This window comes from Mus musculus, chromosome 15 (genome assembly GCF_000001635.26).
Source record: "Mus musculus strain C57BL/6J chromosome 15, GRCm38.p6 C57BL/6J".
Classification (NCBI taxonomy): domain Eukaryota; kingdom Metazoa; phylum Chordata; class Mammalia; order Rodentia; family Muridae; genus Mus; species Mus musculus.
This window is the reverse complement of record NC_000081.6, coordinates 26,035,700-26,063,042: the sequence shown is the minus strand read 5'-3', so window position 1 is coordinate 26,063,042 and position 27,343 is coordinate 26,035,700. Positions and strand designations below refer to the sequence as shown.

General features: G+C 41.0%; 1 long non-coding RNA gene and 1 other non-coding gene across 2 annotated transcripts; both read left to right on the top strand.

The window, feature by feature from the left end:
- Positions 1–604: 604 nt before the first annotated feature.
- Positions 605–8,678, top strand: Gm41279 (predicted gene, 41279). Its single transcript, NR_155439.1, has 5 exons — positions 605–709; positions 4,232–4,429; positions 6,415–6,490; positions 6,583–6,670; positions 8,476–8,678. It is a non-coding gene; the product is annotated as a predicted gene, 41279 (long non-coding RNA).
- LOC115488552 lies at positions 7,375–7,434 on the top strand. Its single transcript, XR_003951671.1, has one exon. It is a non-coding gene; the product is annotated as a U7 small nuclear RNA (small nuclear RNA).
- Positions 8,679–27,343: the final 18,665 nt, after the last annotated feature.

Sequence of the window (27,343 nt, the reverse complement as noted above, 5' to 3'; positions counted from 1 at the left end):
TAAAGTAGCATGTAGGGTCGGCTACCGAGAAAGATCGTTAATGGTTTTTCTCCCTCAGCAGCAACCAGACATTCCAGACATAAGAGCTAGACAACAGGGGAGAAGCTCTCAGCTTGGTTGCAGTTCGATTTCTCTGTCTCGTGTCCAAAATGTATAGTATCTTCAGCAAGAGAGTCCAAATCTCTATATTTTTAGCTAAAATCTTTGAATGAACAAAACCTTGCCACTGCCTCTGATGTGTTAAAATAGCAACTCTCGTCTGAACACAGCACACTGTGCCCAAACAGTTCCAGTGTGAGAGGTTTGGGTGGGGGCAGCAAAAAGAGAAGGGGAGGTGGGGGGAGTTACTCATAGATAGATAGATAGATAGATAGATAGATAGATAGATAGATAGATAGATAGATAGATATAGATAGTGACGTGGTCACAGGTAAAGGTGAAAGGTGAGCCCAATGGATTCTGGGAATATGGTGGCCGTTGTCTTGGCAACAGGTGTGTAGGTCTCATTGTTGCCTATGTGATGTCACAGATTTCTGAAGTCCTGATACCAACATACCTCCCTTCTTATTATAAAGAGAAGAAAAAAGAAGAGGAGTAAGCCGATGGTGAAAAGGGAATAAGGGCACTGTGTCTCTTAAGCTGCTTCCTGTTATCTAGGGCCGTCATCAATTTTGGGGTGTAGCTGACTTTTACCATCAGGATCCACTTGGTAAACATTCACATCAGGTTCCTCTGTGGATAGCAAATCTTCTGTGGGCAGTGGCTGGTAATCCTATAACAGGAGCTGGTTAATAGTTTGGTTAGAAATTTTTTTTATTTGTTGTTGAAGGAATGTAGAAACAAGATTAATGAGGCAGGGAGCAAATAATAACACCAGGAAGATGACTAGGAAAAGTATTATGAAAGGGAGTATCCACTTCCATATAGAATTTTCAAAAAGACCATAACTGGAGGTCTCATGGTTTCTGAAGTTCTTGATATCTGACTAGCTCCTGGATTTTATTTCTCACTATCCCGGATTGGTTGATGTAGAAACAGCATTCTTCTTTGAGGAACAGGCAAAGACCACCTTCTTTAGCTGTCAGGACATCTAGTCCCCATTTATTCTGAAGCATCACAGCTGCCAAAGAATCGATCAAGACAACTCTTGTCTCCCACCTGGAATCCCATAAGTCTTGTATGTAGAAAAAGTGTCTTGCAGTGTTGATAGAAGAAATGATTGGTCTGTGATCTTAGCGTATATATCTGACAAGACCAATATGGGCATCCCCCATACTAATCTGGCCATTTTCTACAATAATCTTTTGTCTGATCAAAGAGAAAGCAAGTATAGAGATCATAATATTTAGATGGGATAACAGATACAGGGATGATAGCAATTTGATTGGTTCCTGGCATCTGGCTATGGAGCAGTTTCCTGACCCTATTTGAAAAGACTGTTGTTATCTGTGGGGGTTTCTTGGACCTTTAATCTCCAGATGTAAGGGCTGCCCTGGGTGGAAATGAACAGCAAGGGGAGGATGAGAAACCCATGTCTAATGCAGTGAGGTCAAGCTTGGCTGCAGGAGTGGAGTCTCATTTTCTGGGATTGGGGATAAGATGGGTGGTCTCAGTGTCTTCTGGAATTTAACACAGCACAGTCCTGTTAGGGTCGATGTGTATGAAGAAGAGTCATTTTTAGGTGGAGGAATGAAAGGTTTGAGGTGAGACAAGTGGACCAAATGAGAGAGTCCCTCAAGTTTAGCAGCTGTAGGGGTCACAAGGATTACCTTAAAAGGGCCCTGCTATTTATGAGAGAGGGGTGACAGCCAATAATCTAGAGGGGATAGAAGGACTTGGTCTCCAATGTTAACAGACAGTGAACAGGAGACAGTTTTTGGCCACAGTAGATGGTGGTCAGCAAAGTTCCATAGGAGAGAACAGAGATGGCAAAGTAATGGGGTGAGTAGATGGTCTGGGAGGGGAGATAATTTAGGTGAAAGACCAGGAGTTAGGACTGGACATCCATACAGAAGTTCAAAGGGTGAGATGAAGAGAGGTCAGTTGGAGAGAGCTTGTAGCATGAAAAGAGTCAAAGGTAGGAGTTTTACCTATTCAAGATGAAGTTCTTGTGACAGCTTAACAAGAGTAGTTTTTGAAGAGCTGTTGGTTCTTTCTACCTTACCTGAAGATTGAGGGTGGTAGGGAATGTGAAAATGCCAGGGGATGTCTAGGACCTTAGATAAGATAGTGTTTGAGATACTTGGGAAGTAAATTCAGGGCCATTGTCTGATTGGAGAGAGGCTTAGACATCAAACTAGGGGATGATCTCTCTGAGGAGAGATCAGAGATTGTCTGAGCCCCGTGAGAAATGCCTCTACCCACCCTGAGAAGGTGTCCACCACGACCAGGAGGTACAAGTTGCCAGTCAGTTCCTCTAGCCTGATGGGTAGGAAAAGGGGTGCTATGATACCTTGAGTTGGAGTCAGACATCTGTCAGATTTTGCAAGAAGCAGTGGTAGATTATAGAAAGCTTAAGTCCTCTGGAGTAGGCTGTAGATGGGTCTTAACAAAAGAAGACAATGCTTGGCTGTTAGGATGAAAGAGTTGCTAAAGATAAGACAGAGTTTGGCAGATGTCAGGGGATGAAGGTGGAGATAGAGGTTGTAGTGTAAGAATGTCCTGGGGAAAAATGAGACAAGTCTAGGCCCCTAAGGGCCACAGCTCTAGCTACCTCACCAACTCAGGAGACAATATAGTCATCCAACTGGTGGGATCTACAGTGGACAATCCCAATAGCTGTGGGGAGATGGGAGGCCTTTAGCATGGCCATAATTTGGTTTGCATTAGTTACTGGTCCTCCTTTTGTGGTAACCCACACTCCTTCCGTATAGCAGCATGGAGGAGATGAAAAGCTTATTTGGAATCTGCATAGATGTTGGGAGATTTTCCCTGTGTCAGTTGAAAGGCACAGGTAAGTGTTACTAGTGCAGCCTGTTGATTGGTGGTATGAGCAGGAAGGGCCTGTGCCTCTACCACCTCTGTGTCTGATACTATGGCATAGCCAGCTATTCTGGCCCCTTCATGTAAAAAGGAGCTACCATCTGTATACCAGGTATAAATGGCCTGAGGCAATGTGCCCTCCTGTATGTGTGAAGGATGAGGTAATAGTTCCTCTAAAGTTTTAGTGCAGGAGTGAGATAGGGAGTGGTTAGTATTTGGTCGAGGAAGAATATTGGAAATATTAAGAGGTGGGCATGATTGGAAGGTGAGTGTCGGGTCTTCTATTAGAGCTACCTGAAGAGAAAGAACCCTGGAGAGAGGTAGAATCTGTAAGCCTTTATAAGTTAGGAGCTGTGACAAGTTATGAGAAAACCGGTATAGGTGACCCAAAGGTTAGCTTTTTTGACTCTCAAATAAAGAGTTCAGTGGCTGCTAAAGTACGAATACAAGGTGCCCATCCCTGGATGGTTAGATCTAGTTTTTATGACAAGTGTGCTACAGGTACAAAAGAATGTCCCAGTTAATGACCTAAGACTCGAAGGGCAAATCCATCTTTTTCAGTTACATAGAGGGAAAAAGGATGAGTCAGGTCAGGGACATGTAAAGCTGGGGCCTTAAAGCAAGCCTGTTGGAACCTTTGAAAGGGCTTTGTAATAGGATTGAGAAGAGGTTCCTGGGTGGGTCCTAACACTGCTTCCTATAAGAGACGAGAAAGGAGGGGAAAAAGAAGGAACCCACAGACATAAAAAACTGGTTATTCCTAGGAATGATAAAAATCCCTTTATATGTAGAAGGAACAGTTAGAGACTGAATCAGATTCTTTCTACCAAAGGTAATAGCCTTGTGGGTTGGAGTAATTGTTAGCCCCAAATAGGTGACCTGAGGGGTGGACAGTTGGACTTTAGAAGGTGAGACCCTGTAGTCTTGGCTAGAGAGGAAATTTGGAAGAGCAGAGGTGTCAGCTTGGCTAATTTCTAGAGAGGGTCTACAGAGGAGGACATCATCTACTTATACTATATGCATTACGGTGTGTTTGTGTGTGTGTGTGTGTGTGTGTGTGTGTGTGTGCACATGCACACGTATCTGTGATATTATATTCAATCTAGAAGCAAAGGCAATGACAAACATGTCAGTCCTTCATACTTGTCACATCACTGTACAATTCAGAGTAATGATGAAGATGTTTTGTTTACAAATCATAAAATATGATTATCAGTCACAAAAAAATTGATTTAAATCTCTGTGACAGTCTATATAGAAAGTCAAGAAAGAAGATGTGCAGCCATTGAGGAACAAAGACAGCTCTCCCAACTGCTTCAGGTGGTGAGAGCTGAGTAGGGAGAGTGCCTCATCTCCCTTCCCCTCCCTATCCTCTCCCCCAACCTATACACACCACCTGGAGGCAGACACACTCCCTTGACCAGGGCCAGCATTACTGGCTGTGCAGGTAAGGTGCAGGGCCAGCTCTCCTGAATATCTCATTTCTTAATGATTATCATTAATATCAAGTACACAGAAATTAAAATACATTGAGAAAAGTCTAATTAGAGATGCTAAAAATATGTGTCTTGCGTTATTTTTTAATTTTAAATACACTGTTAAATAGTACCTGTGAGCTCAGACCTAGATCCTGCAGCTCAGAAACCCTGATTTGGCTTGTAGATGACTCTGCTTTCTTATCTGCTGTCGAGGGTTGAACTGTATTCCTTCAAAATTCAGACACTGAAGTTCTAACTCCCAGAACCACGTGATGTGGCTGTATTTGGAGATAAAGTATCAACAAAACTAATTAAGGTTGAATGAGGTCATTGGAGCGGGCCTTAATCAAATGTGACTTGGTTCTTGCAGGGGAGATTAAGACACAAATAGGCACCAATGGGTGGCTGAGTGGGACAGAGTGGAAGCAGAACCTGTGACAGCAAGGGGGGGACAATTCAAAAGAAACCATATTTGCTCACTTTGATTTGGGGTTCCCATTCTGCAGAAATGTGAGACATTGACTCACATTGCCTGGACAGGTTTTCAGGGCAGTCTTAACAGACTAACATATGTCAGAGGACTTGGGACAACAATAGACTTGTAAGAGGCAAGATGAACACATGTTTGTAATCCCAATAACTGAGAGACTGAGTGCAGAGGAATCAAAGTTTATGGCCATCCTTGGCCATCCAGTGTAAGTGCAAAGCCAAACTGAGGACACCCCTTCTCAAAACAAAACAAAACAAAAACAATCGAACAATTCTGACTAGCATTAACTGCCCACTACTGAGATGAAAGTTCGGTGTGTGGCTGCTGCCTGATCAACTCACTTACTATATGTTTTTACTTCATTTTAAGTCAAGAGTTGCTCAGCCGGACAGAATGATATTGCAACCATAACTTTCGATTTGGCTTTGAATATTAACTACCGACTGTTCATCTGCCTTCCTAACACAGGCAGCCAGCCACCTTGATGAATGGCAGGCCCGTGCGGTTTCTCATCCACATGCGGTTGAATTGCAGATTGAGGAGTGCTGGTGATTCATTTAACCTCGTATAGTTCCTTATATCAGTTAAGAGCAGGGGGGAATTTATGCTCTTTTGTGTGTCAGGCAATAACTCACTGTATTAAACAAGATTATCAGTCTTAACCAAAACTTTCCCCCTTCACAGATCCTAACCTAATTCTGTCTTTACTTGGAGAGGAAGGAATTGGCATAAATTCCCGAGGGCTGTCAGAAGAGACACACCATTTCACTGGGGTGGGGGCAGGGGGTAGAGACAGCTGGAATAAAAAGATGGTTTCAAAAGAGGCACAGAGGAAGCAAGGTGATCCGCTAGTAAATTTGTCCGGATTGCTCAGAGAGTGAAGACAAGAAGGTGGATTTATTAAGTGCCTGGTGACAACCTAAGAAGTTTAATGAGCATTATGATACAATGATAGATGAGGTCGGGTATGTTTAGTGGTGATGTGTAAGAATCACTGAGAAGCAAATAGCCTTTAAAGCAAACCTGGAAAACCTAAAAATATTATGCAGTGACCGTGAAAGGGTTACTCAGCAAGCAAGCATCCCATAAGGAAGGTCTAGGGGTTCTCTTCTCGTTCCTGTAGAAATGTCTAGATCACTGAAATCCAGAACTTGGGGAAGTCAACCTGGAACACACATGTTGCTCCCATCCAGGCCTACAGCAGACTTCCTAAAGTCAAGGTTGAAACACAAATAAACATGGAGAAAGCAAGTATAGATTTCAGAAAATTTCAAAAACTTGTTTTTGGGTGATATTTTTCTTGGAACCCATGCACACATGTGCACACACTTATATTTGCATGTATGTACATACATACACACACACATGCATGCACAGGCTCATTGTGAGTTTTCCTTGCTTTCTCTATTTCCCTGAATAAATCTGTCTATTCTCCTTTTTTAAAAAATGGTTTCTGTTTTTCAGAGTGTGCTGAGTCCTCTGTGGCTGCTATAGATGGGACAATGTGACACAGTTCTACCTATGGAGCAGAGCTAGCAAGGTGTGGGCTTCCATGAGTGTGGACAGTTGCTAGTTATGAAACTTGCTTGTATAACAGTGTACATGATTTACTTTGTGTTCCTTCTTCGGCAGATGTTCTCCCTGCCAACGTTACCATGGAATGCTCTCTCTGACAAGGTTGATGGCTCCATGACAATTAGAAGCAACACAAATCTGGAAGGTGGGGGTGTGTCCAGTGTTCCTCAGCAAAAATGAAAAGACCTTCAGGACTGGCCTTATGGCTGTGGGAAAAAAAAACTCTGAAAACATGAGTTCAAAAATATATAAACAGGGTTTCTCAACTATGTAAAACGTAAGGATGCAATACAAATTGTATGAGGGGCTTCACAGATGTAAGAGAACAGATGCAGCTGCACTAACTAGCCAGCTTGTCAGAGGCTATTAAGGAAGGCGATAAAGAGATTTGGGAAGTAAGGCAAGATCTTACCCAGCTAAGTTTATTGTTTGTGCTTACAAAGGTAGGCAAATATCTGAGATCAAGGTCAGCCTGGGACAAAAAAGTTTAGGCCTAGGGTGGTGGGAATGGTGATCTCAGAGCAAGATCCCACCCAGCTAACTTATTGTCTGTGCTTACAAAGGCAGGCCACATCTCTGAATTCATTTGCAATATATCTTTTTTAAAAATTACTTGCTGTCTTTTCCTAAGAGTAGAGGAGCTAAGGTCATAAAATGTTGATTCTTGGGGTAATCAAAAGAGAACCTGGAGTAAATGACTATTGATATATAAATAACAGACTGGGCTTTGGTCTACAAGAGAGTGCTACCCAAGGAATTTAGAATTTTTCTAACAGGGTTTCTGACTTTGTTTGGAGAGCCCATGAATTACTTAGAGAGCTAACATAGCTCTTTAAGGATTTTTCTTCTAGAAGCTTTTCTTTTTGAAATTTGTCTGGTGGGTTCTTTGGCTCTGGCTGGAAATCCCAAGAATTTTGTCTAACAGATTTCCTTAGTTTAGTTGGGAAACCCATGAGCTAACCAGGGAGCGCTTAGAAATGTTCCTAGTATGAGAGAACTGACTCTGACAGAGAGACAGTTCTGTCTTGAGTAGGGAGCTATCTTAGACAGAGAGCTGTCTCTAGCAAAAGCTATCAGGAGAGTCATCTCAAGTAGAACTTAGAGCTGTCAGCTTGTACCCACAATTGACCTCAAGTCAATTTCTTTTGCAGCTCCTGAGAGACCCTAAGGACTTTATCTAGTCCCATGCCCATCTTACAGCTTCCCCCTTCTAGCTGGGGTCAAGGTTAGGCCACGTTCCATTCTCCACCCACAGGAACATTCTTGAGTAAAAAAAAAAATTCTCAGAATGTACTGACTGATAGTTACCTGACCCTCTGGAAGTTCCCAGGTAGTGTTCAAATACATGTCACGCTTGCTAGCCAATACATTTAAAGGTCAATATGCTTAGCTAATAAGTTTGAACTGTAACCTTGCTGATGTAACCTGTGCCCCTAAAAAGTATAAAAACTGCTTGCAATAGCCATTCAGGGTTGCCTTCTTGTCACTCACCTCCAGGGACTGATTAAGGGTTGACCCACTCCTGAAAATAAACCTCTTGCTTTTGCATCATTCTGCATCTCCATTTTTCACTTGAGGGTATCTCAAAGTAAGTACCACTGACCAAGGGTCGGGGTCTTACACTCCCAAACACCCCTTCTTCAGGAACACCTTTCCAAGCCTAGGTTTGTCCTTGGCAAGGATGGTGGCCCAATCACTAGATCAACACAGTTCATCTTACTTTGCCTGAAAGACCAAATAGAATCACATGTAATGACGATATTAAGGTATGCATGTAGACTGAATGCTTTTGTTCTTTTCAATTGTGTGAAAATGGCCATGGTGTTCCTTACCATAGTTAGGAATCCTATAATTACTGTTTGATGATAAAATTCAACTTAGCCTGATCATCCTGCATTCTGTATTTATTACACTAAGTTACTAAACCCCCTTGTATTGTTTATTTTCCAGCCTGTCCTTGATCCAGATATCCCTCCTCAGGAAGACGAACTCTCCATAGGTCATCCTCCAGCTGGGATCTCTCTGCTCTATGTTCTGTCTCTTCTTCTTCTTTTTTTTTTTTTGTACCTTCTTAATATACAGTTGAGTTTAACTTAATATAGTAATTCAGTAGCTATGTGCCAAGCTTTGATGACTTTTTCTCTTCTAGCCCCAAATTCCAGAAAATTAAAAGCCAAAAATAAAAACAAAATCCTATTATCCTTTCCAAATTAGTTAATGTGAATTGAATTGACCCAAATACCATTTTCTGTTATGAGATATTTCAAGTACATTGAGAATCACAAAAGAAGAAGAGGAAGGTGAAGAGGATAAAGAGGAGGAGGAAAATGAGGAGGAAAAAGAAGAGGAGAATGAAGACGAGGAAGAAGAGGAGGAGGAGCGAAAAGAAAAGAAAAAAAAAGAAACCACAACATATGTAGCCTTGCCTCCTTCACTTTTCCTTTCCTTTCCTGGTAACAGAGTCAAGGGCATACTAACACAGGAACTTTGAGCCACATCCCAGGCCAGTAACCTAACTTCTATCCAGCATCATAGACCCATAGGGCATGGGCAGAAGTCTTTATGCTGCTAACAACTGTAAATAGAACCATTTGGTATTATATACATGCAATTTTCTAGCTGAGAGCTGATTGCAAATTTATGAACATGGTATCTGAAGAAGAATACAAGATCCTTAGTCAAGCTGGTAATTGCATACAACTATCAACATTGCTGTCAATTTGATTTGTATATGAAACTAAAATAATAAAGACATAGCTAGAAAAAATAACCTCTTGAGATTATGGTTATGTCAAGGACAAATTAGATGATTTGCAAACACAATAGATTAGATGATAGAAGTATTAAAATTCAGTTAACCAGTTACTTGACTGGATCACCTGTAAACTCCTCTTAGAAAATGAGCAAGTTGGCTCTGTATGCTACTTTCTGAACCACCATAGTTTTCTGAGGTTTATAGTTCTATGAACCTCTGAGAATGCCACAAAAACTACATGTGATAAGCAATCATTACATTCCCCTCAGCAGTGATGATGTTATAACCAGCTGTGAGACACCACCAGGACCTGCAACCTCAGCATAAAGAGTGGATACTGAAAACAGGGAAACAAAGGTGTCACTTTCCAGATGGCGAGAAGGGCCTCCCTGGTGTCTCTACACAGTTGATGTAAATCATTATTACCCTGAAGGATATTAAGCTGCATCAGACAAGTTGACTTGTATCAGTACAATGAATGCACATAGCTACTCTGAGTGTTAATTTGTTATCAGCGTAGCTGCATGAAAGTTATCTGCATAATTTCCTCTGACAAGTGATTCATTCTTGGGGCTGGGGGAATGAGGACTCTGCAGTAAGATATCAGACATCTGTAAAGGATGCTTTTGTTCTTACCCAATCTGCAGGTACTGCAGACTGTCTTGATAGTGATAATGGCCTGCCAGAGGAAAGCTGTGACTTATTGAGACTTTATCCTTTTGTACAAACATCGCCAGGTTCATTATCACTTCTAGAAGGAGTCTGCCACAGGAGTGACAACTTGTGTTATACATGGCGTTTTCTAAACATCCAGCAACAAAATGCATTGGGCTTGAGATCTGAAAACACTTTACAGGCAGACCAGGGCAAATTAGTATGCACTGTGAAATGACCTCAGCCTTCAATGGTGCTAACATCAAGCTTTACTTAATCACAGAGAATGAGAAATGAGAAAGGGAGACAATGAGTAGAAAGGGGTAAATCTTTGCCAAAGAAAGAGACGTTAGCATCCTGACCAATTTCAGCATGGAGGAGACCTTTGTGTCAGTGTAGAGAACAGAGAGGATACCCCATCTTCCTTGAATTCTTTCTTTGATCCCTTTGCTTTCTATTTGGGCCAAGACTGATGGGTGAGCCATTCTTCACAGAAAGGGAGGAAGGGAGCATGAAGGGTAGAAATGAAAGCAGACCTTGCTTATCTGTTGCATGGCTTTATTCAAAAAGCTCTAAATATAATTAAAGCTAATATTATTGGCATGCATCAACTCTCAGATTATTAAAGACTCATTCGTTTGAAATATTCATTTCCATAAAAGCTTTTGCATGAGTTGGATGCTTTTAACTTTCTCTCTAATATCTGAACGTGGTCAGAAAGACAGAAATTTCAGTGGTCAGAAAGACAGATAGATATTCCTGAGCTGTCTTTCTGGCATTTACAAATGGGCTGGCATTTACAAATCTCCAACCTAGTCCTCCAGTCTCACCAGTGAAGGATTATGATTACAGACTAAATGGGGCTGAATATTTCAATTTTAGAAGGACGCCTCTCCCCAAATGTCCTACATTCTGACATGCAAAGAAAATTACTGGACAATTTTAAACTTTTAATAGCCAATCTACCAGTAGTTAAACATCTGTTCTAGTGTTTCCAGAAACGTCTTTCCTTGAAGGCAGCAGGTGGCACTTCCCGCAATCGGAGCAACTAAGTCTATACATACAAATTTCTTATGCCAAGAGAGCCATTCTATTCAAGGAAGTGTGGGGGGGGGGGGCTTATGATTTTTCTTAAAGAAGCCAAGCACTTAGAGCCATGGTTATGTGAAGTCAGATAAATTTAAATTCTTCATAAAATCTTCATTTTGTGGAAGGTTGGTTGTTTTTATTTTGGCGAGGAGCAAATATTTACATTTAAAACCATGCCCTCTGTGTTTCTCATTTAAATCATGCCTGCTTTGGCTGCAGACACAAACACTAATAAGATGATAGCAGTATAAGCTCCAAGTGCCTGGTAGAACATAAACTCATTTTTCGAATCACTGTGAGAAGCTGCAGTATTTCTAATCCTGTTTTTCTATCAGGATGATGTCACTACCAGATTGATGACTCATGGGCATGTGGCACAAGCTGCAGTCTTAGTCACTGGGTCACCTATGCCTAAGGGGCAAATATGTCTCTTCTCTAACTCAGTTGCATAATCTCAGAAACAATTTGCCTGTTTGAATTGAATGGGTTCAAATGCGAACACAGAAGAGCAAATTCTTATTTGGGTTCAAGAAAGGAGTGCTCAAAGGAAGCCCACAACTGTGTTTGTCAAACATTCACACTCTCTGCCTCACCTCTAAATTTTATCATTACCTCTAATACCCTCAAAAGTTAGAGCCAGTCTCTGTTCACTTAGGATTACAAATAGAAAATCGCACCCAAGAATAAAGAATAGGAGGGAGGGGAGAGGCCAAGAGCTTGAGTTCTAAGAGGGGCACTGATGAGATAACCCCTGGGTTGCTGGGCAGGAAGGACAAGGTTTTCACTGCAGCATAAAGAAAGAATCTAGGAAGAAAGGACACCGCCTGAGAAGTCCCTGATGTCCCCAGGCCTAGGTGGCGTCATCCTGATGCCCAGGCATTTTTCCCAAATCAATGGATGTTGCTCCAACAAATATACAAGTGGCAGCAAAACTAAGCTTTGTGGGTGATTATGAACTCAAGGACTATGGACTACAAGGGACTCATTGGTTTGTGTCAAAGTTCCATTCCAGAAACTATACAGCACTAATATATTAAATACTGTCATACTCTAAGAAAATTCCAGAATCCTGATGGAAAGGATTCTGTCTCTTAAGTTTCACAGTCCTTGAAGATCTATCTGATCATGTTCCATAGAATGCCTCTGTCTCCCAAATAATTTGTGCTCCTTTTAATTAAACTGATAATCTGAAGAAATTGTTATATTTACAGGGCTAGAGAGATGGCTCAGCAGTTAAGAGCATGTTCTGCTCATGCAGATGACCTGAGTTCAATTGCCAGATGTTGGGGATTGGTTCTAATGCTTTGTCTTAATTCAGCTGCCAAAATCACAAAGGAATCAGCATGTCCAGATACTGAGAGTCCCTGCCCCAATTGGCTTTTGATTAATCAATAAAGAGCCAACAGCCAATGGCTGGGCAGGGTGAAAGAGGCAGGACTTTTAGGATTCCCAGGAAAGATGCAGAGAAGAGAAGGAACAAATTCGCTGTGAAGCAGAAACAGAGAGATCAGATTTAAGAGCTGCAGAAGAGAAAGCATCCAGCAATGTAGGTACAAAGAGAAAGTGGCCCCGTGAGACAGCTGCCCAGAAGGAAACAGGGCAGCAAAGATAAAATATAGATTTAGTCAGTGTTAACTCAGGAATACCGGAGGGGAGTGTGTGCTAGCCGCAGGGAGGTTTGGAAGGACCCAACCATTGAGCTAGTCAAGGCATACCAAAATATGAAGGGTGTGTGTGTGTCTTTCATTTGTGAATCCAGAGCTCTTAGGTAAGTGCAGAACCATGTGCTCGCACCATCTAGAAGCCCAGAGCAGATTAACTATTCCCCGCTATACCCAGAAGCCATGCTGGGCTGCTACCAATTATGTAAAACTTGATGCCTCAGGCCTATGTGGGCACCTGCATTCAGATACAGATATCTACACACACACACACACACACACACACACACACACACACACGTAATTTTAAAATAAAGTAAATCTTCAAAATCTTGAATTTACAAAATATATGAGGGCAATCATAATTCATACTACAAGTCATTTATATTTATAAGTTAAAATGTAAGAGTCTTTTAAAAATAAATGCTCGTTGTAATAGTTTAGCTACCATAAATAGTGATTCCTCTGATGGATTCATTTTTGCAAAAGAGTTTATTAACAAGGCATCCATGGCTGGGCATGGTGGTACAGGCCTTTCCTTCCAGCACTTGGGAGGCAGAGGCAGGAAGATCTCTGTGAGTGTGAGGCCAGCCTGGTCTGTCCACTGAGCTCTAGAAAAGACAGGACTACATGAAGAGACCTTGTCTCAGAATAATAATAATAATAATAATAATAATAATAATAATAATAATAATGCAACCAGGCCTGGGAAGAGGAGACCCTAACTGTAATCAATCGAATATAAGTGTAAATAAGTGAGAAGCTGTTTATTATTTACATGGCCTTCAGTTTTGCAAAAGAGTTTATTAGCGAGATAATCAGGCATTGAGAAAGACCTAAATCTCTTTCTATATTCTCACCAATCTGGCAAATTTTAAATATATTAATAGTGCCTGGATTGTGAAATTGTGGTTACTAACATCATTATGCATATATGGAAACATATTTGGTCCCAATTAACTTGAAAATAATGTGTCCTAATCCAGTAAATTTGATAATATGTAACCCTAAAAACCTAGTACACATGCATAACACACACAAGTACATACACACATGCATAGGGATGAACACACACACATGCATGCACACACATACATATATATCATCTTTATAGTTATAATTGTATATTTATATATGTGAATCTTCAAATATATATACAAAGAGGTGGAGATATAGCTTGGCAATAGAACATTTACATGCAGAATATATATGATATAATTAAGGAGGAGGCATCTTACAAACCACAATATGAAACAACTAATAAATCAACATGAAGATTACTACCAAAGGGAAATTTGTTAATACTTCAAAGTAAAACTATCATTTACTTTTTCCTCAGTGCCCGCCCCTCTATCACCCTCAAACAGCTTATATCTAAAACCTACAGGTCAGGGAGGTTTACTGGCTTCTCCCCATGGCTTGCTCAGCTTGCTTTCTGAGAAAACCCAGGACCACCAGCCCAGGAAAGGCACCAACCTCCTCTATTAATCACTAATTAAGAGAACGCCTACAGCCAGATCTTCTTAATTTACTTTCCTCCATTCCAGTGATCCTAGTTCATCCTAACTGTTCAGCTGACCCCTTGTCATCTTGACACACCAACACGTCATTATTAAGCCACAATCTTTCCTTTCTTGTTTATCCCTCATGTCTCACATTAATACAAACATCACAGTATAAAATATTTCAAATTTTAAAAGTCGCGTGGTCTTTAAAACTTCAAATACTTAAAAATTCGGTCTCATTAAAATCCAAAGTCTTTTAAAATTCGAAATCTCTCAGCTGCGGACTCTTGTAAAATCAAAAATAATTTAAATCCTTTCTTATTTCAAGAGGGGAAAACCAGGGCACAGTCACAATCAGATCAAACCAAAGCCAAACTTGAACAGTGTAAATAACTCAATGTCCAAAGACAAGGATTTGGTAGCTATCTTCTGAGCTTCTCCAAAGGGCTTCGGTCACTTCTCTGTCTCTGCTCTCTGCAGCACACACAGCTTGTCTCCTAGGCTCCAGATGGCTGCACCCCACTACTGATGCTCTTCTTGGTTGTCATCCCATAGCGTAGGCATCTCCAAAATTCTGGAGTCTTCTGCTGCAAACGGGCTGCACTTTCATCCATGGTCTTTCCTGGGATCTCTTCGGGTACTCCATCCCTGCCACAGAGTGGCAAACATCAGCTGTTCTCCTTGGTCCCTTTATGCCTTCAAAACCAGTATCACCTGAGTGGCTCTTGCCCTACCAAGTTCAGCTGCCAGTAAAAGGTACAAACTTGACCATGTCTGAAACAGTTTCTATGTGCTGATTCTCAGGAAGTACTTCCAAGATTTCACCTCAATGATGATGACCTCTTAATCACTGCTAATGTCTTAGCTTATACTAGCCAGCATCAATGGTAAAATTTAAGCTAGTCAGTAATGGTAAGATTTGATTTCAGTGGTTCTGGTTTCTTGTTAATCAACTCTAGTCCCAGCTCAATCCCAGAACAATGGGATCTTAAGTCAAAATAGCAAATGGTCCTTGTCTTTAAACTTCTGCAATCTCACAAGCCAGGCCTCCATCCTCTGCATTTCTCTCAACACTCTTTATCTTCCAAGCTCCCACAGAACAGCTCACTACACTTTGAACATTCAATAGCTTTTTAGCCCAAAGTTCCAAAGTCCTTCTACAGTTCTCAAAAACACATGGCCAGATCTGTCACAGCACTATCCAACTCCTGGTACCAATTTTTGTCTTAGGGTTACTATTGCTGTGATGATCAAACACCATGACAGAAAGAAAGTTGAGGAGGAAAGGGTTCATTTGACTTGTGCTTCCACATCACTGTTCATCATTGAAGGAAGTCACCCACGGGAAATCAAACAGAGCAGAAACCTGCTGGAAGCAGGAGCTGATACAGAGGCCATGGAGGGGTTCTGCTTACTGGTTTCCTCCTTATGGCTTGCTCAGCCTACTTTATTATAGAACTCAGGACCACCAGCCCAAGGATGGTATCACCCACAATAGACTGGGCTCTCCCCTAATCAATTGCTAATTATGAAAATGTCATAAGCCTGACATTATGGAGGCATTTCTCAATTTATGTTCCATCCTTTCCAGTGACTCTAGCTTGTATCAAGTTACATAAAACTAGCCACCACACTACATCATCATCACCCCTCCCCTAGTGGGGAGGGCAGTAAAGCTACTTTAAAGACTAAGGGCAATATTTAACATCTTGATGTCACCTTATGTATTCCTTCCTGTTTCTTACCCCCAACCCTAGCAGATCCTCACTCTTATCTTGGTAACAATATGATTCCCCCCCCCATAACAGACATTTCCATGGTCCCACATTTATAAACCATTGTTTCCCCCCAAGATTGTAGCAATGACTGTCTAACCCCGCTGTGGTTTTTTTATCCATACTGTGCCAAGTAAATGAACTCTCTCTGTGGTATCCTGGATATAAAAGAAGAATATGGGAAGTGGAGAAATACTTGTGTTTGTGTAAGTGCTTTTGGGGGAGTGTTGCTAGTCTCACCCCCACAGGCGTATCTAGCACACAAAAGAAGCATAGCAATAGATTTCACACTTATTTTTCCTTTTATTTATACAAATTAAAGCTTCTGGCAAGATGTCAACTCCTCTTATTGATTACCTCCTTAGTTGAGGGCATTGTGTGAGTTAAGGGAATAGAGAGAAATGTATGAACAAGAACTTTTGCAGTCCGTAAGTGATTCAATCAATTACTTACACTGGTTGAAACTGTGACTATTCGAAGTGCTCCCTATATTTATAGAGATTAATGACCAGAATTGTTAATCCTCTGTTATCTCTCTTGCCTTTAGCCCTTTAATTTACCAGTGGCTACGCACAGTGATTAATAAATCCTGGGCATAAGCACAGTCATTTTTGCATCCTTGTTGAAAAAGACATCTTCTGAACCCCTTCTCTAACTTTGAAGACAACCAAACGGGCAACAAGGCTTGTTCTTGAGATCTCCACGGGCTTCTTTAGCCCTCTTTGGACATCATCATTGCCATGTGTACTGATTTTTTTTCAACTATATAAACCTAAAGCTTTGAAATCCTCATCTAAAATGATGTTGCCCTGCCACAGGCAAGCTAGATGTTCACCAGCTTTCCATCATCACAACTTAAAAAAGGAAAGGGTGTGATGTGTCTCAGTTTCTGAGGACTTAACCTTGTGGTTTCTCAGCTCTCTTGTCTCTGGACCTGTAGTAAACAGAATGTTGAGAGAAACACATGGAAGAATAGATCTGCTGGTCTCATGGAAGCCATGAAGAACACAGAGAAAGAGATGACCTGGGGACAAAACACAGCCTTGAAGGCCATGTCTCCTGAAACCTACTTCCTCTAATTACATGATATATCCAAAAACTTTCACCATTGCCAGTAGCCCATCAAGTTATGAATCCATATGTTTATTAATCATATGACATCAAAACCCTCATGATCAGATCACACCCCAAAGGTCCTGTTTCTGAACACAACTGCCCTGAAACTCTAGCCTTTGACAATTGGTCTTTGGCCAAGTGTCTTAAGATCCACACTGTAATATAATGAGGAGAATCTCACATTTTCCTATTGAAGAATGCACTGTCTTTTGTAAGACAAGACTGAAAAGCTTAATTCAGCAATAATGATGGGCTCACTTGTCTCTCCGGCATTACCAGGAAATGGAGTGGGAATATGGCTGTTTGGAGAGCAGTCCTAGAGCAGGAGTGGATTACCCAAATGTTCCTGAGCCTCCTGGTTGCTCTTAGTTCACCTGGAAGCAGGTCTGGTGTGTCTGATTGCTCAGAATTCATAGGGTGTAACTTAGTCAAAAACTGTTGATTAAACAATGAGTCCACATTAGTGGTGTGTCATCTACTATGTTCAATACAGTGATTTTTTTTCCAAGTCAAATAATTTTGACCTGGAGAGTTATAATTTTAGAGTAATTAGTAATAACAAAAGAAGTAGATTTAGGGAACACTGTCTACTACAGAGAGATATAAACTGACTATTATCCACATTATGCTGGACTTCCTTAGGTTTAATGCTTTAAGTTCCACATAACTAGATATTCCCACATTCTCAGGAATACAGCATCATTTTAAAAATAGGAGTTATCGATCTGAGTTTAGTTAGTCAGAATTGATCTCCTTTCCCTGCTTCTTTGCCTCATTTAGAGTTGACAAATAATTATAGACAGTTGGTCCTCTGTGGTTTCTTCTGTAAACTGAACCAGCCACGGGCTGAAAACATTGAGGGAGCACAGTGTCTTTACTGAGCATACACAGGCTTTTTGTGTTCTTATCATTGTTCCCAAAAAGAATATTACCATATCACAATAATTTACATTGTGTTAAGCATTGTGAGTGATCTAGACATGACTTAAGGTATAAATGAGGCTATGTTTATGATACATACAAATACTTTATTCATTTGTACAAGGGGCTGGAATATCCTTAGATACTGATATCTACAAGGGTCCTTGGATAACCCTCACAGGTGAAGAAAGGCAGTAGTAGATTTATAGAAGACAATCTGATGTTTTAATGATTGTACAATGTGGAATAACCAAATAAAGGCCATAATGCATTCATCACCTCACATATTTACTTTAGATCAAAAGCATATAAAACATGTTTTCTAGTGCTCTTTCTGATAGGAATCTTGGAAAATATAATATCTAATTCGTGACTATAGTCACGGGCAGAGACCAGGTTGTCACTAAAACACTCTGCCTCAGCATCTCCCTTCATCCCAAGCACTTTGCTCCTCCTCTCTCCAGTTTCTAAGGATAAACAAAGTATGGCACATGTACACAATGGTAAACTATTCAACCATGGCTTTACAAAGGTTGTTCTGCCATTTGCAACAACGTAGATGAACCTTGAAGGAAAAAAATAAGTGACCAGTATCCATTTGTTGTCTAATGACTTCACTCAACAGCAAATCCAAACCACAGCTGTGTCATAGCACCTAATGGTGACAGTGACACAGTGAACATGTGGTTCAGAAGCTCTGCCAGATTTCATCATGGTGGAGGGGATGCAACTTCTGGGACTCAGCTCACATATAATTGCAAAAGTTACACCCATAAACCAGCAAATAGAGAACAGCACCACTCTTCATTATTGTCCTCTGAAATGGTTTATGTTTAAGGAGCTGGCCCACGGGTCATGGAAGCTATGAAGTCCAAAATCTGCATGCTGAACAGAAGCTGGAAATCTTGAAAGGAGCGCAACTTGAAAGAAGAACCATCTGTTGCTGGAACTCCCTTCTCCCCAGAGGAAGCCATCTTCCTCTACTGAAGCCTTCAGCTGATTAGCTGGGACCCAGGCAGTCGCATAATGACAAGGAATTACCTTTATTCAGAGTCCTCTGGTTTAAATTTTAATCTCATTTAGAAAGGAAAAAAGGAAGAGAGGGAGGAAGGGAAGGACAGAGAGAGACAGAGAGAAACTGTAGGAAAACTTCAGGAAAAAAAAATATTTGACCAAATACCTAAGTGCTACAGCCTAGTTAAGATGACAAAAAAATAAAGTAACCATCAAGAAGATGGTGAACTAGAAGCCTTCGTGTGAGAAAACACAAACATAGCATATAGCAAGGTCTTATCCTGCAAAAGACAAATCCTGTAAATGAACTTAGGAAGCCACTGGAAATCTCAGGAGGAAGCTAAGACTCAGGCCAGTTGCCAGTCCTCTCCTTGCCAGCCTACTGGCTGCCAAAAAACACTCCCCAAAAGCAAACAGCTGAGGCAACAAGGAACCACTTCCCCACACATCCACCAGACCCCCAAGACCAGAAGAAGCCACCATAGAGTACCTGTGTCCAAGAGACCTACCAAGAAAGGCCTTGAGATTTCTCCTCCCCCGTGTGCCACAACCTCACCCACACTATGGCTGCAAAGGCTACAAAAGACCAAAATGGCTATCACCACCCTTGCCCTTCTGATATGCAGCACTACAGGGAGCCTTCAGGAGCCAGAGGCATCTGAGAATTTGCCTTTCACATCACCACAGCTGAACTAGCAGACTGCTCCATACGCATCTTTCCATTCTTCTTACTCTCTTTTACTTTATAGCTGTTCTTGTGTGAGTCTCCTGATGCTTTTGCTTCTGTTTGTATGTTGCTCAGTTAGGTTTTAGAACTTTTATGTTTCTCTTCCTGGTTTACCAAAGGCATCCTTTATTCCCATGCCTCAAATGCTCCTACTCTTATGTCTATGTATTTTTCTTCCTCTCACCTTTATTCCCTCTTCTTTTTACTTAACTCTAACCTTCCATAACTTTAACAATCTGTAAAATCTATGAACTCCAACTTTCCCCTCCTAACTACTTTACTCACACTAATTTTTTTTCAAAGTTGATTTAATGCTTAATACTTACCCCCACTTTCCTCTCACTCATAGTATTATTTATTAAAATTTAAACATATACTATATACTGTCTTTGGCTGTTTATCATCAAATACTTACTGAAGTCAAAAGGCCACTATTATTTATTGGCTAGTACAATATTTGCATAGTGGCAATATCAAGCAGTTGTGACTGCCCTTGCCATTAATCTTCTGCTCAGGAAATAATATATAATTTACACTGTGTGTACATTACACTCCTGGACTTAGGATCTATTTTCTGAACTACACACTCAACTCAATGACATCCAATCTCCATATGAACATTACAAATACTTCAACTGAAAGAATATAGTTGGTACAAAATAAAACAAGCAAAACATTGTACCATATTCATAAATCCCTGTGCAGTAATATAAAAGACATGAAAAATGACAGCATAAGTTTTCCAAAAATTACTAAATCTTATAGTAATTCCCCAATGAGAATGAGTTAGATGAAATCCCAGAGAACTGGAAGAAAAGGTTTAAACTATATTCAATGAAATAAATAATAATAATAATAATAAGCTTCTGATTGAAAACACAAAGAAACAGCTGGATTGGCAAAGCATACAGGAGCAGATGCAAGAAAGATTCAACAGAGAAACCAGTTCAAAACACTGACAATGAAAAGCCAAAAAAGTCTCCCCAAAAGAATGGATAGAAATGAAGACTTGCTAGAGAAAATGAACAATCTAACAAGGACAAAGATAATAGTAGGCACAAGTGGAGATTCCAAGATATAATGGCAGCCTAGAAAGACTGAATCTATAGATAAACAGGAGGAAGGAGGAAGGAGGAGGAGGAGGAGGAGGAGGAGGAGGAGGAGGAGGAGGAGGAAGAAGAAGAAGAAGAAGAAGAAGAAGAAGAAGAAGAAGAAGAAGAAGAAGAAGAAGAAGAAGACAGAAGCAGCAGCTAGTTCTAATAGTGTATAAAACAATCTTAAAAGAATCATAACAGAAAAATGTCTAGATTGGGAACAGCAGACAAGTTCAAAAAATAATCTCCCATTTTCATGTATTGAAAGCATTCAATATATCAACTGATCAGACATTGTACATAGAACAGTGATTGTTGAGTGCTGAGCCATAAATACAACATCTTTGCCACTCTTCCAACTTTCATGGACCATCATGGAAGAGGGAGCAGGAGGAATGTACAAGCCAAGTGACAAGGAGAGCTGATATGAAATTCTGGGATTCACACAGCTATTGCACTTAGGAAACCACTGTGACTGTGGTTAGCCACACAAGATCACACCAGCAAGATCCATCAACATTCCATCAGGAAGCACTAATACTTAGTGGGTTAACAAAAACCAGGAGACCATGAAGACGGGCTTGGGGAATGTCTGGGGGAAGTGAGAGGGGAGGTTTGAGTAGATATATATGGTCAAGATACAACAAACATATGTACATAAGAATAAACAAAATAAATACATTTTTAAGTAACCATCACAAGGTTACTTACTGTAAGTCCACAGCTGCCTCACTGATGACTCATATATGGCTGAGTATAAAGACATCTCGTTACCTCTTTTATGAGAGTCTAGGTTTCCAAAATGAAAGCCCAGCTCTGACAGGACATCACATGGGTTCTGAGTCTACTACTCAGTGCCAGCTCTCCTTAACTTGGTCTGTAGTTCCAGAAGTTCTATTACCAGTGAGAAGTAGGAAATCCCTGCTTTGTACATTATTCTGAGATCATGCAACAAAGAGCTATATAGTGACTTACAACATCAAACTTGCATACATTTTTCATCCATGTTAGATTTTAAGGGAAGGTTTTTCTTTCCATATTCTCTTTGAGCTCTGTGTCCTGGTCTCTCTTGGATAGTTTTTAAGTTAATTTTTTTTTTTTGCTATTAGATATGAAACTTTAATAAAATTCTGGGAAATATTTTCACCCTGAGCTGTTGGCATTTTTTTTTTCTATTTTATTGAGTTCTTAAAACCTACCTCCCTTCCCACATTTATTCTACCCTAATCCCTTTCAATCTGCCAATAGTAAGTAGGAGAGGAAAAGGTTAGAGGGAAAAGGGAATCATAGAGCTCTATTAGCTACTTCCTGCTGATAAGGGGTAATGGGGCAAGTCCAGTCTTTGGCATCAGAATAGCCAGCAGTTCAGAAAACCAGAGATAGTGAGTGCAATACATCTGCAGCAGCAGGATGAGCCAGCAGATGAGGTGGGGGTGGGGGAGAGGGAAGCAGCAGCTGCCCCAGGCTCTCTCAGGGCTCTCCCATTTACACCCTCTCCAGAGGCCCCAGAATTAAACAATCTGCAGCTGGCAAAGATGATGGCCCTGTTAGAGCACGAGGCAAATCATAATCACCTGCTGTGAAGCAGCTCTCATCCCACACCTGGGATTAAAACAAAACCATACTCAGAAAACTAACATAACTTGTTTTGTTTTGTTTTTGGTTTTGTTTTTTTAAGAAACTAAAACTCTCACTATGCTGTGCCACATGGATGTCTTTGCGATCCTGAATACGAGATGTTCTACGGGCTGCTTCAGTGGCCTGACTACTTGGCATTTCTAGGGCAGGACAGTTTCAACTTCTTTAGTGAATAAAACAGTCCACGTGTGGTCTATCACATTCTTAACCTCTGCAACATGTACATGTCCCTGGCTGCAGGAAGCAAGACCTAGGAAATGTGATCCTCTATAGCAACCCGTCATTGATAAACAAGCTGGTGATGGGTGCATTCAAACAGGAGGAACCTTTGAATTGATGCTTCTAACAAAAATAGTAGCATACATTTTCATTCATACAGCAAACATTTATGGAGCAGTTACTAAATATAATAGCCTTCATCCAGGCATGTGTCTTAGGCTGTGCTATTTCTTGCTTTCAAAAGCTTTGATGGGATTGGAGCAGATAGAAAAGTCTGAGAGAGCAGCTTAGGCCTCATTTTACATGTATTCGTTACATAATTGAATTTGATCATCCCTTTTAAGGCTTAGTGGAAAACCAATTGCAGAAAGCCTTTCATTTAAAATGGAAAAAACACTCGATGATTTCCTCCTACTGGAAATTTAAAGGAAGAAGAAAAATCTTATTATCTAATAAATTATCTTCATTAAAAATGCATTAGTAATCAATCTTTATAACATCTGGTGACAGCTACATTGCTTATTAAAAAAACAAGAGTCTCTTTTCTCTGAGCATAATTTTATGGTTCTTCAAAAAGAAAGTCATTAAACTCCACCATAGAAGAAGGCAAACTGCTTTACAATAAATTAGTATGCTATAAATAAGAGAATACTTAGCATAATATTTTAATTGCTTATTTTAATTTCAGGCCTAATGCATTGCTGTCCAAAATGTCTATCGCAGAACCCTAAAGTGCACAGTTTTCACTGTTAATTGGCAAGCTACAAAATGATTAGACACAGAGTTTATTTTTTCCTACACTTCAAACTGAGTCACAGAATATTATGCTCTCCTTGCCTTGGCATGTTTGTTCTTTCTTTAAAACCTCAGTGGACCCAGGTGTGCAGATGCCCCCAGTAGTCATGGTTAGGAAGGCAGGAGTCCAAGTACACCCGAAGTCGCAGTACAGGCTGGAGGATCATGAAATTAAGGTCAGCCTGTGCTCAATAGTGTTACCCTCACTAGTGTACTTACAAAAGAACTTAAGGAAAATAATAATAATTTTTAAAAGGAAAAAAGGGAAGAAAAAAAGGGTGAGTGTTTCAGTTCGCCGGCTCTCAGAAGTACATATGGATTCATCAACTTACGAGACAGAAGTCCTCTTATGATTCTTTGGACAACCTAGAGAGAGAGAGATCTGAATGGTATAAAAAAAGAAAAACTAGTTATTTGTGGATTCTTTTGCTTAGTGTTATGGTTTGACCATGAAATGTCCCCCACGGGCTCACTGGTAGATGCTGGGCCCCCAGCTGACCATGTTACTGTGTGAGGGAATGGAAAGTTTAAGAGGTAAGGCCTGGCTAGAGGAGTAACCTAGGCTGTGCCTTTGATGGCTTTATTTTGTGCCTGTGTGCACCCCTCTCTCTACTTCTGGTTTTCACCTGTTCCCAAGATCTGTGGTAATTCACACAAGCCTCGGGCCTAAAGCTCTGGGTCCATCTGGCCTTGGAATACAACCCTGCACTTGTTGCCTGAATAAGGCCTTAATAAGGTCACATTTCGGGGGGGGGGGTGATAACAGCAAGGAAAGTCTAATATCCTTAGTTACAGGCAAAATTCCTTCTTTCTCTGTTTGGCTGCTAGAGAGGTCTGATCTGCCAATGAAAAAGAGCCAATCTTCCCCAGAGTAGCCCCTACCTTCGTCTACAATTCAATAGTCTGCTCTACATTCTCAGTGTCATCCCAAGAGATTAGGGAGAAGAGATGTCCAGCTAAAAAGGACTAAGGAAGTTCTGTGCGACATGCCATCATCAAAGTGACAAGAAGGTGTGGGGGCTGATGGGGAACTTTACCAGGACAGAAGAGAAAGTCACACAGTAGGGAAGCTGGAACTCAAAGGACCAGAGTAAAGGGCCTGAGCTGTAATTATGGAACTCATAATGAGCAAGCAATGAATAAATGGTGTCAGGTGGGGACCGTGAGGTTTCTCTAGTTTTCTGTCCCTTGTTTTTCCATCCCCCATATCATGGCTTTAATATATCTCCTTTAAAATTCATGTTGAAGCTTAAACCCCACTGAGATGATATGAAGAATTGGGGGACCATAAGAGGTTATTGTTAGGTCATGACAGCCTCACCCTTGTGAATGGATTAGTGCCTTGTAAAAGGGCTAGAGGGATCAAGCCAGGCCTTTCTACCTGTGTTAGCCATACTATTTATTCACTGGGACAAATACCATAAGGAAGTTAAGTTGGAAAGGATGAAGGATTTCTTCTGCCTCACTGTTGGCAAAGGGTCCAGGCCATGGTCAACTCCTCCAGTGCTTTGGGCATGAGATGAGAGAGAGTATCATGGCACTGAGAACATGTAGAGAAGACTATGTAAGAACATTTTACCTCATGGTGGCGGGGAAGCAAACACAGTGACAGGCAGGGACCTGGTCAGGGTATATCATTCCACAGTGACTCTCCTTCTCCCACTAGACCTTACCTTCCATAGTTTCTCCAAATCCCACAGTCAACTTTGGACTCCATCAGTGGGTGTATCAACTGATGGAGTCAGAGTCCTGTGATCAGGTCTCTTCTGCACAGCCTTGCCTCTGAACACTGCTAGCACTGGAGACCAAGCCTTCAATACCTGGGCCTTGGGAAGCAAGTTCTATAACTAAATTATAACATTGCTCTTCTGCCATAAGAATGTGCAGCAGAAAGATCTCACCAGACCCTGGGTGTAATTGCTTTGATCTTAGGCTTCTCTGTCTTCAGAACCCTGGGGGGAAAAAGTTTCTATTTTTTTGTAAATCATGCAATCTACGGCATTTAACATAGGAGCATGATGAGTCTAACTCATCCTGTGATGCCTTCACTCTAAAGAAGTGCATTTCTTTCTTTCTGTTCTCCTAGTCAATCTGTTTATTTTGGATGTATGGCTACAATCTCCATTGACTTTTGAGACCACCCTCATTTGGTCACTTGTGTGAAAAACTTGAGTCCATATCCTATTTCTACCATTCACAGAACTTCTCATCTTGGGTAAAATCTATGACTATACATGTTTCACCAAGTATAAGATACAGACACCTGCACATAACTCAGAGCACAATGTATGTAATAAAGGCTCCTGGGGTGTTAGGGGCAAGCCCTCTGTTGTATATAGTTCTGTAACTTCTAGGGAAACACATTCCCTAGAATGGATTTGTAACCTTGACCTCTGTTATCTCAAGGCCAGACTTCTGGGCAACCTCAGTCTATCTATCACCTGCTCAAAACCCAGCTTGTTAACATGAACACTGCTTGTTTCTGCACTATCTGAACCTGTGTGTGCATCACAGTCACCTGAAAACATTCCTAAAAATATCCATTTTGTAGACAGTTCCAGTTAGCATCTCTCAGACTACAGCCTGGGAAGCTCTAGGGTGAAACTAAGACGAAACTTGACATATACTTGTGAACATTGTAGAAAAGTTCTCTGACAAATAATTCTGATTTACCATTAGGTTTGGGATCATTCAAAATCCATTTTTCTGAGTAGAAAACTGGCCCAGACCAATGATTCCAGTAATGATGTAAAAGCCTACCTTGGTGGCATTCTTTCTAATGGAGTTGGTTAAAACCTTTTCCCAATGTAATTATGCCTCTCCTGCTCCTCACCCATCTGTATCAGACTGTCCAATCCAAGCCCGGCTTTTTTCAAAAGCCACAATGAGCATCAGCTTCATGAATACTGTCTTCCCTCTATTCTAGACTTCTGATGGCCTGATAGGCAACGTTTGTGTGACCACGTTCAGCAAACTCCTCTTTCTTCGAATTCCAAAGTCCTCGCGAGGTCGTTGACCTAAATACAACATGGAGCAACTCTAATTAACCATGCAGTTCTAGAGTAGTACTCCCCTTCCCTGGTGCCACTAAGACACTGCCTTCCTTCCCTTACCAAAAATCCACAACTGGGATATCAGTATCTCAGAAGAGGCAACTCTAATTTGTTTTCAAATTTCCTCTGGTGCTCAGGTCACAAAATGAATGCAAATGTCTCCATAAGAAGGGCTTCAGGAAAGGTACTGTCAGTTTCTGAGTAGCCTCTTCCCACATGGTTGCCATGACCTGCACGATTTGGTCCTGAAAACCTCACTGGGGTGACATGGGAATGAAGAGATGGCAGGCACACATCCAGAAAAGATGGGCTTGGGTGGATCCTGCTTACTTTGATGGGAAGCACCTATTATGCAAGGAGGAGTTAGTGAGTCTTAGTAGGAGGTCTCTATAGAGAAACAGCCTCAGGTTACAGCAATATAGAAGCGTGCTGTGCTTGATTTTTTTTTCTGCATACACTGATCAGTCATTAATAAACACTTGTACTTGGACCAGAGTAGAGGCCATCCCTAACCTCACCTGGGAAAGGCTTCTCTGTTTCCATGGGTCTGAGTATCAGGATCATTGGCATGGCTACAGCCAAGGCAGCAAAACTAGGACTTTATCAGATCATCAGACAGGCATCCTACCACATAGCAATACCCCATTCATTTCTCAGATTCTTCTATAATCCACAGCTCTGCACAGCCACTGGCACTTTAAATGCTGATATTTCTATCATCTCTTCGGGTACTCCAGCCCTGCCACACAGTGGCAAACATCAGCTGCTTTCCATGAGTCCTTCATGCCTTCAAGACCAGTAC